Genomic DNA, 19,135 nt, shown 5'->3' with positions numbered 1-19,135 from the left:
CACAGTAGTAAATTCTAATTTCAACAAATGACTCTGATATATATATATACGGTATAGACAGCGGATATGTAACAAGGCCAAGAAAAATTCAACCGATCAGCATCCAGTGGTATAACTTATTTATAGCCCAAATGAGTGACGATGGACTACTATTCCATCGACAAACACAGTGCAGATTAAATCTCGGTGGTTGGGTATTTTTTTCGTTTGTCATCCTTGCATTTGCAGCGTACATCACATGACCTATCCTGACAAATGTTTTTTGTTTATCACCCCGCAAAGTCATATACCACCAAAATCTGAATCTCTATGCAAAGTTTGTCAAACATTTGTGGAAGTTCAGTAAATGTGATATGTGCAGACACACAAAAGTTTAGCGATACTTAGCCCGAGGACACTTTAGAATCCAGACATTTTCAACTATAAGTCAAATATAAACCATAAATTAGCATCATAAACTTCTTTATAAGCCATAGAAAAACTTTCATATCGATTTTGTCGTGCAAATAACCTGAAACAGATGCGCGCTCTACAAAAAAAAAAAAAACATTTTAAAAAGAAAATATTTCGAAACGAAAACCAACGTTTCTACCTTCCTCGGGAGTGGTTTAAGTTTCTTTTACTAAACATTTATTCAAGTTACAAACAGCATATATGCAACTATTGAGTGTGCACATTTTGTATCCGTTTCGGTATTGTTAGGAAAAAGAAGAAACGACTGGTGCTTTATGTGGAGAACGTTTTGGACGTTAACCTCAAATTTTATTCGGCGCAGTACAAGCTCTACATTAAAAGTAGCTTTTGTTTTTGAGTTTGTTCTGAATCTTCGCCGAATAAGTGGAAAAGTTAAACGAGATATGCATTACAAAATAATATTATTCTCACAAACAGTCGGAAACAAATAGCAAATAAAGGTAAGGATACACTTCACGGAAAAAAAAAATTGTTGAAAAAACGCGGAGACCACACAATTTAGCGAAAAACTATTCTAGTTTTATGTATTCAATTCTAATAAATTTCAGATGGTTTCATCTCTGAACCAGGGACTACTTTTGTTTGTTAAGCTTCGAAAAACTTCGAGAAAATCAGGAAAATTCAAGAAACCAATTTCGGAAAAAAGCCCCCCAAGCAAGAATCACGCTAAGCCCCATGCAATGACTTCATTTTAATCATTATTCCAATTTCTAAAACATTATTTTATGCTTATCACGAACTGTGTACCCATCCTAAAGAATATGCCCACTTTTCCCAGTACGAAGGATTAATATTTTAACTTGTTGAAAATATATTTCCGGTTGATTGAAAGTGTATGTAAGAAAGTATATTTCAGGAATATCAAATATCGAAATATTCCATTCTGAAAACCTGAAATTCCAAATTGGAAATCTAATGTCTACAGGAGCAGAATAAAGGTAAGGCGTACTTATTTCATCTTTTATTCATTGATAGGATAGTGGGGGATGGGATGTCTATCTATATCTATAAATATGTATATGAAGGAAAAAAAAACAAGACTCATTGTCTGTGTCACGGTCAGTGAACGTTAAGGTAAAGGGTAGATTCGTTCATCAATCCACAATATACACGCACAACAAAGTGTATGTTGCAATATACATGTCCTAACTAGAGAGGAGGAAACAGAAATTGTTTGTAAAATACATAGCGATTTTCATAGGCAATTATTTGCGATATATTGGGAAAGAAAGTTGAGTGTACCTTTTCATATGCCCCGCAAGAGAAAAACCACTTTCATTGCGGTATTATAATGGAATGCATGGGATTTCTGAAGTTAAGTTACGACATGGCAAAGTAAAATAGCATTTCCGCAGGATATCCTTAAGACAGGTTTGTTCTTATCAATTATGCATATCACGTAAATCAACAACAAGAAATTATTCTTTTTTTTTCTTTTTTGTTTCTATTCAGATTTTAATGAAAATAAAATCACAAGCAATCCAATCGACAAAGCAAATATTTTATTAAAAAAGGAAGTTTATGTAAAATTCAAATCTTGCCATCATATCAGAAACCATGAAAAGGTAAACCAAAATGTACTTTTCATAGAACTTCTCTTTTCTTCTTCACTTTTTCTCTTCTCTTTTCTTGTTATGTAACACAACTTTTCTATAGAAATTTTTGCATGAATATTTTGTTATCCTGACAATTACAGATAAATTTGCTTTAAAAAAAAACGAATTACTGACTATACCCTCCCGCATGATTCGAGTATAAGTAGCTTAATAAATTTTGTATATAAAAAAAAATCTTCCAGACTTTGTCGTTCTTTTCAGGGTTACCTTTTACAATAGAAACCTTAAAGGGTATAATTCAATAAGATCTACCGAAAGATCGCCATCCTCACAGAAAACGTTTCCATCTTCTGTTTCTTTCCCTTTTTATTTTGAATAAACACAAATGAAGCTAAAAGTCACGAAATACAGGTGCAAAAAAATGGTATGCCGAGTAGGGTACAAAGAAAACTCTGATGAAGTTGACATTGTTGCTGATATAGAAGGAGAAAAAAATTGACTTTTCGTTGAATGCTCATTAATTTTAAGGGTGAGATCTTGAGCAGCAATTACATTTAAAATGTAGGTAATTCTGTTTGTCAAAATATTTACCAAAAGTCTAGAGCACAACATATATGCGATATACGATAAAATATGTTTTATTTAAGCGCACCCAAAGTGCTACGAAATCATGTCGTTGAATTATGGTTAACGACGGTAATATGAATTATTTGGATGAGGGTTAATACAAAACGTTTATGAGATCAGTTTAGATAGTGTTCGTGCGGAGGGTTTCAAAGTGTGTAGCGATTTAAAAGAAACACAGATTAGTCATAATGGATGTTCATTTTTTGTCGGTTTGAAATAAAGTTTAATCGACGCATTAAATACAATACGTGCTCAGTCACGGTGGAAGGTTGCAGGAAACAAAAAATAACCTTTCAACATTCCAACGCGAGCAAAAAAAAAGCTACAATTTTCGTGTCTCAATTACGTCATACACACCCCGGTTAATTATTTATAAAAATCAATGATACCATCACTCATATTTGCGTAATAAACAAGCGAATGTTCCTATTCAATTCACGCACATCTGCAAGCATAAACATTTATGAATAAAACAACAAATCCAATGCTAAATTTGGATCAATTTATGCGAAATCATTTTCTGCCAGTGTATCAAATGTGCCTATGGGTTATGAAATCGAATTAGTGTTCCTTCCTTGTCATCTATACACACACATATGTATGGGTATATTTTTCTCCCATCCGTCTGCCATTAATGACTTACTGTTGCCGTGACATATGAAAAATATATTCCCAAGCATTACAAAGTGCTTAATATCTTCCTAAGTTTTTTACAATTAGGGAAGATGCTTAATAACATGATACATACATACAATAACACTTGACTCCTACACTCCACAACTCTGCTAAAGAAAAATCACCTCTATCACCACCTAAACTTAACCTTTATGGCATGTGTAACCTCTCGTTTTATGCCGTACACATTATGTTATGGTTTAGCATTCTAACATTTTAATTATGCTGTGAGATCAGAGATAATTTACAAGTATCACCGAGTTAAAGCGTTACGCTAATAAATACATGAATAGCAATATCCTTTTGTGTCACGATTTTAAGGACATTATATTCGTTTGAAATGGCTATTTTGATACGTCCTTCAAACAAATTAATTAAAGGATAACCGCACTATTTATAATGTTATAAACATCAAACTCTACGTACGAATTTGTATCTTCCTATGGTTTGTGTCGAAATCAATTGGGAGATTGGATGCAAACAAATTAGAGAATGTCAGATTTTTCAACGCTAAATCCGTACGGTAATGCCAACTGGCATTTTGTTTGAAAAAAATCCGTCTAAAGAAAATTTAATTATTTTCGGTTCATTGTTAAATTTGCCTTTATCGTTGACATTTGCCATTACCGTAGGGATTCAGCGTTAGCGTTAGTGTGTGGGATTTAGTGTTAACAAAATCTGACGTTCTCTATTAGTGTGTACACTCTACAGTAAAATTACGATTTTGTTGATCGAAATCAATTTATTGAAGGAAAGAAATTCAATCGAAATGGAATTAAATTTCTACATTTTCTACATCTCGGGCACAACTTTTTCCAACTTTTTGTTTTGTCTTCCTAATGAAATATAATTTCACCGAACCACCGATTGGAATTGTCCAGTAAATTCTGAGAAACCAGGCTGTCGATTTAATTTACCCCATTGCACGGTATTCGGCAAATATTTGTCCGAAACTTTGAATAAATCGAAAACTTTCGAATGAGCCCTGAAATTTTTTTTTGTAGAAATTTTCGATTTTCCGAATTTGTACAATATTGCAAAGGGGAAACGTGTTTGAATGAAAGGGAATCATTTGCGAAAATTGATTTTATATAAACAAGTGGTAATCTGAAAAGCTTCTAAAAGTTTTACGGAAAGTTATAATAGGTAAATTTATTAACGTCTTGAAAACGATTAAATTTCATTGAGATATAAGAAAACTATGGACCGTAACTTGTTCGTTTGGAAAACCGGGTATATTTATTTGCGTTAAAACTCTTTCGTATGGATGGGTTTTTAATTTGGCATATTTCATAATTGCAGTTGCAAATTTTTTTGTTTTTGTTTTCGTTGAAAGCTCGGAAAAAGGATCTTTTTCATTAAAAAAATGCTGTCAAAGTCGTTGGATGATAAATACGGCGCTCATGACGGCAGAACCTAAATCGTCTTTCAATTTCGAACCAATATTCTCTGGTCATCTAGCCGACAAAAATGAGTTTAAAAAAAAACCTTCGACACCGCAATTCTACCATCTAAACAGATGTACAGATAAGCTGTCAGCGTTACCAGTTATTGGTATTTTGTTCCCCCTACTTTTATGTATTTCGATCCAGTTAGCATATATAAGTAAAACAAAAACTCCAGAAACGATAACTCTTATTTTACAGTAACGTATTAGATTCTATCTCTGTGCACACGGAACGGATAAGAAAAAGCAAAGTCTCCCCTTTCAGAAGAAATCCTTCTAACATATGTAAATTGAATATATTTAATATTTATGAAACTGTCATGATGTCAAAATGTCTTATGTCTTATACGTCTGTGTGACACGGCGAAGCCAACCAAAGGGAAAACTGTTTAACATACACATTATACTTCATTAAACACAATAAATGCGACAATGTTACATTATATTGTCAAATATTGCCATGCTTTAATATCAAATTAGTCACATTAAATTGGACTGATAAATCCATTTCTTCGAAAATCTTCGTTAATTCCATTTATTTCCGATTTCCGTATTCCATTTGGGAAACAAAATGCTAAGTGGAGAGAAATACTTCCTCTGCTTTGCTGTTCCGTTTTTTTTGTTTGTTCTTCTTTCAAATACACAGATCATAATCACGTTACTTACGTCATTTATTCAGTTCAACTTCATACTTTTTGTGTGTACATCTTTCTTTTGAGCCGTTCCTTTAAGAACAGTTGTTTATCTCTTTGTTACAATTTTTATTATGCCTCCTGTATTGAAACAGCGATGATAAAAGGGAAATCAATAAATTTCCCAATAAAATAAAACTAAATTACGGACACCATAAGGTATATTCCAGCACAGAGAAAAAGGTCCATCTCTCTTCATTGTAATTATAGTCATAGGGAGATATCGAAAGATAAATTGAATCAATGTTTGCAAACAAAATGTGGAAATTTTCGGTCATCTATCTTGTGTGATAATGGTTTATTGGTATACATAAAAGCAGAGAGCAGTAGGGCAAAACCGGCAAAACATAAAACTCTATTGCTTTGTTCAGATTAATTGGAAACACTCGTAAGTAAAATGACAAAGACTTTCTACATTTTGTGGTGTTTAATGCAATAATCTTCATTGAGAATGTGATTTTTCAGTGCTAAGCAATCGGATACAATCGGACAAAATATGTAAAATCTACAAGATGTTGCAGTGGCGACAAATTGAGTTAATTTCGAGCAATTATTGTATGATTCACGTTTGTCCACTAACTTCGGACATTATCTTATGAAAATGTTACATTTCGACTGACTTAAACAGTGTCTATTTTTCCTTAATTTTTTCAAATTTCCCAAAACTGTTTTTTTGAAAAATTAAGGAAAATATGGAAAAACCTAAAAATATTTCGGAAACTTCTTCTACCAAAATTGTCTCTGCATTTGAACAAGTCTGACATTATCATAAGAAAATGTTGCACGATTCGGACTGGTAGAAATTTGTCAAGGAATCGTTTCAGCCAATAAACAATCCGGAATAGAGTTTGACTGCATTTCAACGGCAATGCATGAAACAGAGCAGATATAAATTTAATTGTGGTTTTAGCAGAAAAGTTAAATACATAGCAAGACGAATAGCTGGTTCTGGTTCCTGTCAGAGTATTTCACAGTTCATGAATTTAGCTCTTCGATAAACTGGTAATTTGTGTGTGAGTTTGTCGATAAAGTCTGACGGGAATTGAGCTACTATCCCTCCTTTTTTTATTATAATTTAAGGGCCTAAAAATTGCTAACAACATTTCCGCACAGCAAAAGTTGTTACAAAGGGTGCAAACTCAATTGAGATTCACCGACTACGTTTTTTTTTTTGATTAACTTATCGAACGAACCTTATTTACGTATACAAAACGTGGTTACTCTAATAAAAATCCATTTGTCTACCTTTTACCGAGGTTGATAGATGAGGTTATGGAAGATGTGTAAATCTTTTTTCCCGTTATTTCTAATTAGAACCAAACTTTTGTTGTAAAAACGATGAATTACATCAGATGAATGTAGTGTAAATTCAAATTGAGAAGAAAAAAATAGCCACCGCAGACATCTAAGAGTATACCTCCGTATTATCTTTCTGATTAATGTCAGGAGAAGAAACGATTTTTCTTTGTAGTCTATTCCATATGAGGGTCATTTACCCTCAATGCCACCACTTGAAGGATGTAGCAGAATATAATTCTCTCATGTTGCAGGGATGACTGCGGATCAATCATTTCTTTACTATAAAAAATTAAAAGACAAAAATGTTCGTATGCTTCCCGATAATTGGGAGGTGGGTGGTTGTTGAATAACATTTGTATTAAATACTTTGCCATTTTGAATCAAAACACTTAAAAATTCAATTGATAGAGAACTACAAAGTAAATCGTAAAAACGAAAATCAATTCTACGAATTTTCCTTTGTCGAATTAAACGAACGTAGTTATGAATACACAAAGATTCTGACTGCTCCGATTCCGATGACTCACTATATAATCTACAAAATTGTAGAATTGGCGACGTAATTACGTTTAATACAAACTTTCAGACAATACCAGCAAATAGTGAGTATCTATCGATTCTAGCGAATGATTTTCCATTTCGTTTAAAAAGTTATAACTTTTGTTTCTGTCTAATGAATAAATAAGAACACAAGTGGAGTGTTAGTGAATAATTTGTGCACGGAAAAATTATTTGGATATTTTCCAAATAGCTAAATTTGTTGACTCTTCACCGTGTAAAGTCGCACGAACAATAAAACCCGAGTAAAATTGGGTTTTCCGACTTTCGAGTGGAAATAATAGCATGCGAGTGTTAACAATGTCGACGGATTTAATGGCGATGATTCAGAACATTCAAAAGATATGGTTACACAAAACACATTCGAAACATAAAATTGCGGTTTGTTTTCAGTCAACATTACAGCTTTGAATGGCTGTGACATAGAATGCTTGGAAAACCAGTTTAAACGTACAAGATTCGCGTATAAGTTTTCGTCATTATTTTATTTTTGAAAATGTTATTTCAGCAAATTGTGTATAGCTTTCGTAACGAGTAACACTTTAAGGGTAAAACTGCTCAGAAAAGTAGGAAAAAAGAGTTGTAACGTAACACAAAACTCTTGATTTTTCAATTAACCTTAATTCCGTCTGTAAATTCAATTTCCTTCCCAAATTAAAATTTTCAATTTTTACTTCACCTTCAGCATCAATTTTAGATAAATTATCCCGGTTAAATTAATAATTAACTTGCTTTTAATCACGTCGTCATTTGATGTGAAGCTGATGTCTGAGTCTTAAATGATTTTCTCTGCTCAAGTCAAGCTGTTAATGCTACTCTGGTACCAAAGATATATATATACATACAGGATATTAGCTTTGGCAGTTCTTGCATCTTGTTCATTACATGTTACATGTTGATAAGCATTTTACCATATTCAAACAGTTGAATTGGCCTTGTCGGTGTCAGAAATTTCAGCTAATTTAAGAAAAACGTAAGCTCGTATTCGGAAAATCTAATCGTTACCTACTACACATTATTGTGATAAATATTTACTTATTCAAGACTGACATTGAAAGGATTCTTCAAATTCTATTTGCTAGTTATATCGACCCCATTCAGTCTATGAGTATCGGTTACATTAAGCGGACAACATACGGGCCAGCTCTTTAGTTTGTTTATGCGAAACATTCTATTTTGTAGTATAGCGACAGAACATTGCATGAATATAGGAAAGTTGGTATTTGAATTGCTGGGATTGATAATTACAATTGCCCTTGTGTTTGTAGTATTCCGCCTTGAGTAGATCAATATAAATGGAAGAACGTTCGTATGCAGAAATCTCACTTTTAATGTAATTGTTATCTTAAAACAATTCCCAAGAATAATTTCAACATTTCCATTGCGCACATATTTACATAATTTTATTACGGCCGTTGAATCCATACAAAGAATCAATAAACATAAAGCGGTTTTCTCGTAAGTGTCCATTCTCCACTTAGTTTTCATATTTTGCGCACAGACCTAAAATGGAATTTTCGACAAAAGTTTCGGTAAATTTTTCCACCTTTGACGGGATGTGTATAACCGAATGTACAATACAGATTTCCAACTATTTAGAAGTTGGTGGTTTCACAGGGTTTCACTTTAAATGACTTCTCTTTGACCAAGTTTGGATCGTTCCTAAGCAAATATTGACCTGCGTCCTCATTTTCGGTTGATACATACTCGTGACGCACGTATATCATCTTTTACGTTATTTCAAAAGGGCCATAATGAAATATAAACTTGAAATATACAGTTGAGCTGAGTGCCAAAATGGCAGGTGAGATGTCGTTAAAATTTGCATTTACGATAAAAACGTGGCAAAACCGTAATTTTTGTGTTGCATAAGACGGTATATTGAGGTACAAATTCACGTTGCAACGTTGGAATTATCCATCATATTTGTCACTCATTGAAATCAAGAAATATAAAATTATTTTGGTTTATTTTGGGGCGATCATTTACACGTGAGATAGAGAACAGGTTGTACTAGATTATCGATTACAATCTATCTACGTACGATAGCGACTGTGTTCTATTTTGTTAATAGAAAACTATCGCGCTTTTCATGTAACTCAGTTTATGACCAAACAATCAGGGGTTGGTACTAAAAAATAACGCGAAAAATAACGAGGGCTTTTATATGATGAGGTAGCTGTGGTCGTTATCACAAAAGATCTACCGAACTGCGTGTAATTTTCATTCAAAATTCTAGTATAATTTCAGTTCAAATTTCGTGGTCTGCGTTACTTCATAATTATATAACCTTGACTTTTATCAACCCTAAGTCGACGTTAGATGTGACCTCGGGCAGAAGCATAAAAACGAACGAAGCAAAAGATTTCGTATCAAAAACTCGATTTAACTTTAAAGAAAATTTGTCGACAATATGCCGTTCGTAGAAAGAAATAAGTTTCAGGGAAACGAAATCCGAACCGTCAAAAACAAAATTAGTCCCGACTAATACACGACGCAACGTAAAAAAAAACATTATAAAATCTAAATTTTATCACTGGAAAGGTTGTACGACAAAGCCTAATGAATATGACGAAAATTGAATAAGTCGCGTTACTCATGTTCAACTTCAGCAAAAATTATTAGATTAGCATTAATATACATTATATGTATGTTAACATGATTCGTAATAGATTGAATATGGAGTGGCTTATCCCACGTTAACGAAAATGCTATTAACGCTCAATCAGAAAATTATAGCCAATGATTAGATTAGTGAATAATGTGCAAATGCTTCATTTACAAGCAAAAAAGCTTGAAGAGTGTTTCATTTCGCTAGAAAATAATATTTATATCTTTGAACAGGTTGACGTGGTTCGCTATATATTCACCGTTTTATTACTGAATCCAATGACTCGTTTAAATGAGATATGAACTCTTTTTTCTTTCCTCGAATTTATGTGTGTTCCTCTGTTCACACGGCTCATTGTGCCAAAAAATTTGTGTGAATTTGTAACATAGTTCCGAAGATATGGTTGAAAATAATTAAAAAATAATTAGATATGCTACTACCACTTAATGGAAATGAGCCAACATTAATTTTCAGGCTGTTTAATTAAAGACAACACATTCCAATGTGAAATATGTGCTGCTCACGAACAACCGAATGCTAACATTGGGGCCCGAGCATACATACAATCATAGCAAGTGCTAGTGGCCTATGGATATGGTAAATATATGCAACTCCAAGGGGATATGCGGACCATTATCTGTGGTGAATATGGTGACAAGTTGTTTCATTTTGAAAAAACATGACTTTTACTTGCATACCTGAGATCAAATGAAAGAATTGTACTGGAAAACAATAGATATTGGCGCACAGCAAAAGTTATATCCTCGGTCACCCTATACAATAAGAGAAGAATTTGTGGAATTTAAGGAATGCTACGAAATAAGCTCAAGAGTGTAAAATAACGATGAAAGATCAAAGCTACATAGCTCACATATAAGATGTGCTATCTCGTTCAGCGGAAATACCGTTTGCATGCATTTTGCACCGATCTGTAGGGGCCCTCAAACAGCAAAATACCATTTTCCCGAGAATTTTTCACATTTATCATCTATATCATCCGTACCATAAAAGTAGCAGACAATTTTATTAAGTTTTAAGTTGAACAGTAAAGAAAAGTGTAAGAAAATCGCATATTCGAAAATAAAACCCGTTCCGTCGTTTAAAACCGTATTTTCTTCTCTAACAATTTTTCGTTCAGTGTTATATACTCGGGGGGGAAACTAACGTTGGCAAAATAGTTTTTCTTAAATATATCGGATATTCCCATCATTATTTTTCCGATTCCCTGTGGGAAAATCATAAAATTGACTTAAGCTACGATTTCTCGGATGGTACTGAACTATAGGTTTTGCCACGAAAGTTGGTAGAAATTTTTAATATTTTCTTAACTCGCTTGCATCTAGTAACGATTTTTGATTGAGCAATTGATCAAATTTAAAATTTATTGCATTCTAGTAAAGGACAAAATTGAAGAACGTACTCTTCGAAACTTTAAAATTTACGTTGGTGTTATAAAAGCAAGAATGCATGGGAAACGAGAACGTAGACACGATATGTGATGTAAATACGAAAGATGATGGTACGTTGCTGAGGAAGATATGGAATTGTGTACGTTGTACATGTTGAGGGGACAAGGGAATTTTCACAGGAATATGTCAACATCTTTTCAACAAACAAAAGCGTCTTGTATGCTGAACTGACAGGAGTATTCATAACCGTTTCGAAATTACCTTCTCATAAAAGTAAACTTTTATAAAATGACTTTTGTCACCAGATAGGTAATATTGTACACACGTGGTGTAAGAATTTAAGCAAGGTGTTGAATTCAACGAATACATCGAAAGGCGATATAATTATAAAACTGAGGATCTGTGGTGCTGGAACCTGATTTTACACCAGGCCAAAGAGTAGACGTAACACTATTGAAGGAAATGAAGTGTTTAGTATACGCCCGTACGCTCCACAAAAAGTCAACTCAATAATTGTAAGTGCATGAATATTTCATAGTAGCAATTGTAACTGGACTTCTTCGCATTGTTTCCCCCCTCGTACTTACTTATATTAATAACACACACGAGGAAAGAACATAAAATACTAAAATGTTGTGTGCAGTAAAAATTTCTAAAAAGAAAAGTTTCAAGTCTACCGTTAAGGCATGTCAAGATAAGCTCTACATCATCTTGATTTTTTTATAGCAAAATAAAGTCTCCCGATTCTTAGACTTTGCTTTATCAGCAACATACAAATCCTAACGCAAACATTATCACAGAATCGGTGAAGAAAACAAAATTCAAGGCAAGGGAAAAGAAAAAGAAAATGAATCATAAAAATACGGAAACGGTCGTGTAAGTGTAATGCAATAATTTTTTCGACAATGTTGGTTGTCGGTAAACAACACACAATGAGATGAAATTCTACACTCTGTTTTTGTAAAAAAAAAAAAATTCCGATCGATTTAATATCCATTTTATTTTCTCGTTAATATTCTGTGTTGTAGAACGCTCATCGGTAAATAAAATTTAGAGAAATACAAAAAAAAATGTTACTCCATAACAAATTAGGAACAGCTGATTGCTAATTTCGATTTCAATGTCTTCAGACACAACGGTATTGATTTGATTTCAAACCAAATGTTACCTTGTCGTGTTCAAGTATAATTTACTTTGGAAAATATACAATTTTGTAATCTGATTTTAATCGGTTCTCGGTTCAAAAAAAAACAGAACGAAAAAAAATTGATATCGGTTTTGACTGAAACATGTCTGGTTTAAACAGTATTAATTGATATATGTTTCATCATAACACACTCTTTTTTTAAAGTTTATTTATTTATATGGGATATGGGATAGAACACATTTAAAAGTCGTATATACGACGCGACATGATACAGCGCTCTACTCTGTCATGTGATAAAACTGATTAACTGACTTTTAATCGAAAATTATTCAAACAATAAAAATGTTCGAGTAGTTTCACTCGGTATATACCAAATTTTCGCCAGCAAAAAATAATAATTTTAGTACACAGAGACGTACTTTACTACAATACATGTACATCGAAGTTTCGCTGTTTCTATATTTAAAAAAAATTAAACTTAAATTTTTTTAATAAGTTACATAAAACCAGACGACAACACCATCTTAAACGTGTGTTTGAAAACGTTTTATAATAACTTTTACAAAAATGCAAAAGATCTTGTCAATGTTTCTGTGATACACACGACATATACAAAACAATATCTCAACTATTATTATTTTCTCACACCACAACATTCAATTGGAATGTTTTCGTATTAAAAAAAAACGACAACAGACCAAGGTAAAAAAAATGAAGAAATCCCACGCCGCGGCGACACACAGTATCGCGAATTCAAATTTCGTTGCCACAAACAATATTATTGTGTGTGACGAACTTTTAAAGTCAAAAGAAAAAAAAAACTGTTTAAACACAAAATTCTATTATTTTCTTCAATGTTTCAATTCCATCACATCACTTTATGAATAAAATGTTTTTTTTTTATTATTTTATTTCTTCCTCAAACAGAACATTTAATATATAGTATCCCTTAATCAATCAAACGAATAACAATTACACGACAAGCGATAAAACAAACAATAAAACTTCGATTAATTACAAACAGCGAATCAAACTCAAATTTCAATGCTTCGAATTTAACTGTGTGTATACTTTATTGACCGAAGAGTTATCTGAGAGTGAGCACCAATTTCTTTCCGATATATTTTTTTTCGGTGAACATACACAAAAAAATATATATAAATTCGTCTCTCATACACGTGGTGTGTACCCCAGAACGAAGCATTTGAGACTAACCATGGCGCATTGTAGGTAGCAAAATAGCAGCGCGGGTTTCGTTAAATTTAGATGTTGTACTACGCATACCGAGTGAAAAACAGTGAAAATGAAAAAAAGATGTTTTCATCCGTCTGATAATAGGGTTTGCCAATGATCATTATATTATGGGAGAGTAAAATGGGTATAAGCAATGGAAATGGGTGCTTATGGAAGTTTTGATTTTATTTCGACTGGTTTCGTTGGACGTTACTTTGATTTTTTTTTATATACGTTCTGGTTATTTTTTTCTGTCGATGTAAACTGACCACCGAAGTAAAGAGTTTGGTGCTGTTGCTGTTTTTTCTTGATGTGATAGTAGAAATACTCATAAAGTCTAGTAGATAAAATTCAGTTCGAAAGAAATGTGCTTAACGATTTGAGGGTACCTCGCTCTACATTTGTTACCGTGCGTAACATAGTTTGAATTTCGTTCTGGATAGTTTGAATTTTGTTCTGGATATCTTAAAATGCAAAATAGTGAAAGGTATAATTTATCTGTGTGAAAGAGATATGTAATTTTTCAGTGGCATAATTTAAGCGGCAACAAAACGGATTTAAATTTAGAATTAATAAATTCTCACAGTCCGCAGAATTTGTTCGGATGCATTTTAATGCATGAATAAATGGTTATAAAAAACATGTAAATGACAAACACTTTGCGTAAATAATTGGGTGAACAGCAATTTCATCCCCATTCATATAAATTCATTAAACGGTACCGCTACTATTTTACGATGAAATGTTATAAATGGTTTTATTTACAATTGAGTCAAGTATTGGCCGTGCTAAGTGTCTCGTTATATTTTTTTCTCGTGTCGATGCAGGACTTTTTTTTAAAGAAAAGATTTTGTGATTTACATAATACAGAGAGTTTGAAAGATTTGCGAATTGAAACGAATTCGAAGTGAAATATTGACCTCATTGATGAAAACCATATCTTATGCTTTGAATAAAATTGTTATAAATTCCATAAAATTCTTAAAAAAATTTATTTCAGGATTTTGTTAGGCATTTTTAAAGAATTTTTCGGAATTTAGGAAATATGTTAGGACACATCGGACATCGAACTTTAAAAAATATGACATCGTGTTCGTTCTATGGGAGTTAGATTAACAAGACAAACCATGGATAAATAGATTACATTCAAATAAAAATGCTACAGTTTTGTACAAACTCCACGGAAAATCCTGATATGCGTGTGAGAGCTATAAGTGGACTTAGCACCCCAATTTTTTGGCATATAGCTGTGTAATGTATATTGCGAAGACTACAGTTAAAATAGCTGTGTAATTTATATTATAGCTGTGAGGCACATTTCAAATCTATCACGAGAAATAAAATTTTTTTTTCCAAACTTTCATGAATTTTACGGTCACTAAGTACTAACCGCGCCGATTGATGCTTAACCTGAGAATCCGACCGTCATCTATGCTGCCGATGTGCTAATTTTGCTTGTGCTTTAACACTACAAGGATTGTTCTAGGTTCTGAAGGAAAATGAATTGAAACCGCGCGAAGAATCACGAATTCAATTATTTTCTGTGAAATGACGAGTTTGGTTTTTACGATTTGGCTAATTAACTAATTCGTTTCTAATGCAGTGAAATTTCTGATATTCTCATTCGTCTGTGTTTCTACGGATTCTGACTATATTAAAAAGGTATTACTGTAATCTGATCATCAAGCTTCATTACAATCAGCCAAGAAATTTTAGAACAGTTTTTGTTTGTATATTAACATTGAGTCCGACTTGAATGCATGGCCCCATACATTTTCTCATATGCAGCACACAGCTATATTTTTCATACGTCAAATATGATATAGAGTACACAGCTACAATATGCAGATCCTAGCTATAAAATGTGTCCACGGTGCATAATGTAGCTCTGTAATCCATAATATAGTTGTGTAACTCATATTGCATGTAAATAACCAACATTAACAGAATATGTTGCTATATTATGCAGCTATATTATAAAAACTACAGCTATATTATAAGTTACACAGCCTTTATCAAAATTCACGGATTTTCCGTGTCCAGATTCTTCCATTGACTGTCGAATCACTGATACAACAAATAAGGTTCTTATTAATACCGATCATTTTGTCGGTCATCGATCTGTTTGTCAATTTTCAGCGACAAAAATGAAAGACCAACTCTGTTATCGGTCTCTCTGCCTCTCTTACATACTAAAATCTATGTTTAGTACAAGATTTCGTACCACGGACAAGAAAAATTGTTTGAGCAAAGGCCGTAGTATATTTAATTATTGTAACCCAGAGTTGCCAATCAATCGCATCTCCATGTTCGTAAATTCCTTTTTCATAAATTTTTGTGATACTGATGAGCTTTCGAGCGTTTTAATTCTGAATATACCTAAAACAATGCTTGATTGTAGGGACAACAGAAATTTTGCCCTGTGAGTTTGAAATTCTTTCAACCTTTGTAAAGAAAGAAATCGCTACAACAGACACAAAATTATAACAAGAAACCGTTCCACATGAAATTAAATCGAAACTGTACATTCTGTACATGCGCTACAAAGCGTCGGTGAATGTGTTCCAACAACAGTAACACTATCGTATCTCCAAGAAATATTCACTTGAACAATTGCAAACTATTTCCAATTTTGAAATTCTTTCGAAATCTTTCTTTTCAGCATTATGAACGACTTATTAATCGAGTTCCTCAAATCCGCAACACAGAACGAATATAGATCCGATAAATTTGATAATTTTTTTGTAAAAATGTTAAAGTTTTGGTTTGTAATCGAAATGGGACAGGAATGAAACACCAACCACAATAAATCTGAAAATGTGACTTTATACCGCGGACATTGTACTGCATTGAACATACTCAAAACGAAATGGATTCTCACGTACTCACATAAATCATAGGATTTATTAGATACGAGAGTGTATATGTCCAATCCATTTAAGAGAATTAGGATCATAATCATAAATTTAAGAGAAACATATACACCAGACGTTGACATTCTTTAGTTTTGTAAAATGAGGTGTGCTGTGAATAAATAAAACTTTGTTACCTGCCTGCAGCCACAACTTTCGACAAGAATATTTAAATGAATGTAACTGTTACAGTTGTTCCGAGAGTTGTTCGCTCGTTGGCGAAAAATTGAACATTATCACAGAATTTTAATTATGTCTGCAATTTTCATCAAGAAATTTCTACATTAGGATTCCTTGAATGTTTGAAAATTACGTCCTTGTGGGAAAGTTACAATGTCTGGTGGCAGATAAATTTTTTTTATTGCAGTTTATTATGTCTACAGTGGCGTCGCAATCGAAATTAATCACGGCACATTTCGTCGTTAAAGCTAATTCGAAGTACCCTATCGGAGAAAGCTGCAGTAAAAAGCCATGTTACAAATGTTGAGAGATATTCTGAAAATTGTATTCGACTGATCAAAATGTAACAATAAAATCGTAAGTCTAATAACGTGAAAATCCGTACGACGACACAGCAACTTTATGAAGCGATAAGTAATTTCAAATTAAAGGTCATGAGCAATGCATGAATCGGAAGCCAGTCATTATAGAATTATATGCTACAACTGCAACAGCGAATATAAAAGGCGAAAAGATATTGTAGAACCGACAATTAAGCTTAGATGTGTCAACGCTTTTGCTGTTACAAATTATAAAATACAAATGATGGAAACGATGATAAGACTATTTTGCAAAGCACAACACATATACTACATCCATGTTATACCTACAGAGACAGTTTATACTCACAGACAATTTAGACAGTTTCCATCATGTGCTAGACGACACAGTGTTATTATTTTCATTAACTTTGAATATTCATTGCCACTGAAGTATCATCTGTGTTTGAAGTGTGACATATCAAGTTGCAAATATCCATATAAATTGGGAATTTCTGTCAATTATATGGTGTGAATATCGTTCAGCTCTGCGTAAATGGTAGACTTTAGTTGTACAAACAATTATCAAAGGTGGAAGGGAAATTTATCATCGAAAAAGGGAAACACACATTTACGTCGTAGTCAAGGGGACAATGAGTTGAATTTTTTTTACGTAGTCCCATGTGACTAATTAGCTATTTAAGCATCTGTTTCAGCCGATTAATTTTAGGCAATTTCGTTCTCTTACCTCAAATCAACGTTCCAAAACAGACACGTTTTCAACGGAACATGCCCTTAAATGGAACAAAGTTTTAAAATGACCTCGTTGCATATAAGTTATTTTTAAAATCAATCGTTACAAAACAGATACAGTCGAAGAAATTTAGTTTTCGGGTTTTCCAAAGGTATTAATCTTATTTAACCCACACTTTATCCCACAACAATGGAATCCACAAATTTAAATTTAGTTAACTCAGCGGTCGCAATGACGGCGCTGCAGTCACGATTTCAAAATGTGATATAGGGTGGATAAACTAAATTTTGGTTTTGGTTACATTTTCTCTTGGTTTTTAATTATTACATCAGGCTTCTAAATTAAGAGTACCTTTATGCAATATAAACCGTTTGAGTTTGAAAAAAGATGTTTTGTATCAGTGAACGATATAGGAAAGCGTTCAGTACGTCTCAACATACAAAAGAACGTAAAATATAATTGAGCATTTAGCCACCCTACGTCCGTCATCGCTTCTATTGTCTTCAAAAACATATTGTGTGCTTGTCATGATATGTATCAGACGTTTGTTTATTTATGTGTGTCATCTAAAATGCTGGCCAGCAAAATTTTGATCATTAAATTCAACGGCAAAATTGATCAAAATGTTAAAATAATTGTGAATAATAGTGAAGTTAATGTGGTTTTGTTTTCTCTTCATAAAGGAATTTGCATCAGTTCGATGTAAAGTGCGGAGCACCATTAGAAAAAAAAACTTGTCGCTGAAGAATGATCAAAAAGTTGCTGGACGCAGTAGCTACAATTAATGCTTTGCAGGATATAGAATAAAAATTAGAGAAACCCCAAGAGCCATCCATTTGAAATCTTCACAATCATCATTTCAACTAAAGGCTTTTTTTTAAACGAAACGCAGATTCGGAACATTATTTTCGCCAAATTACAATTTGGCATAGGAAATAAATTCAACTCTTTGTATAAGTGAAGCTCATGATTGAGCTCAATCATGAAAACAGAATCTGGTCAGGAATAAGATAAGAATATGAATATATGACGAACTTCAAAGTTCCTGATTTATAATCCTGAGATGCCTGCTCATGCAATTATGCGATTTACGATTTCCAAAGAATTTTAATATCAACTTTTAGACAAAATAACAATTTCAAAGTCTGTTTTCTATTTGATTTATTTGATGTATTTCCGACCTCGTTCTAGGGTAATAAAATTTTCTGTGGATTATTTGTAACTTCATGAAAATATTAAGATGGAAAACCTCAGAAACATTC

At 32.9% G+C, this 19,135-nt stretch overlaps 1 protein-coding gene across 4 annotated transcripts in view; it reads right to left on the bottom strand.

The window, feature by feature from the left end:
- LOC119067177 (cAMP-specific 3',5'-cyclic phosphodiesterase) overlaps nt 1-19,135 on the bottom strand; it is a 224,503-nt gene that overhangs the window by 93,039 nt on the left and 112,329 nt on the right. The window contains exon 1 of one of the 4 annotated variants that reach the window (XM_037169990.1): nt 13,514-13,959. The exons of the other annotated variants lie outside the window; for them this stretch is intronic. The gene's annotated coding sequence lies outside the window, so the exon portion shown is untranslated. Of the gene's footprint in view, nt 1-13,513; nt 13,960-19,135 lie in introns of those variants that run through there. 4 annotated transcript variants of the gene reach the window in all.

This window comes from Bradysia coprophila, assembly GCF_014529535.1.
Source record: "Bradysia coprophila strain Holo2 chromosome X unlocalized genomic scaffold, BU_Bcop_v1 contig_12, whole genome shotgun sequence".
NCBI classification, from domain to species: domain Eukaryota; kingdom Metazoa; phylum Arthropoda; class Insecta; order Diptera; family Sciaridae; genus Bradysia; species Bradysia coprophila.
This window is presented reverse-complemented; position numbering and strand designations above follow the sequence as displayed.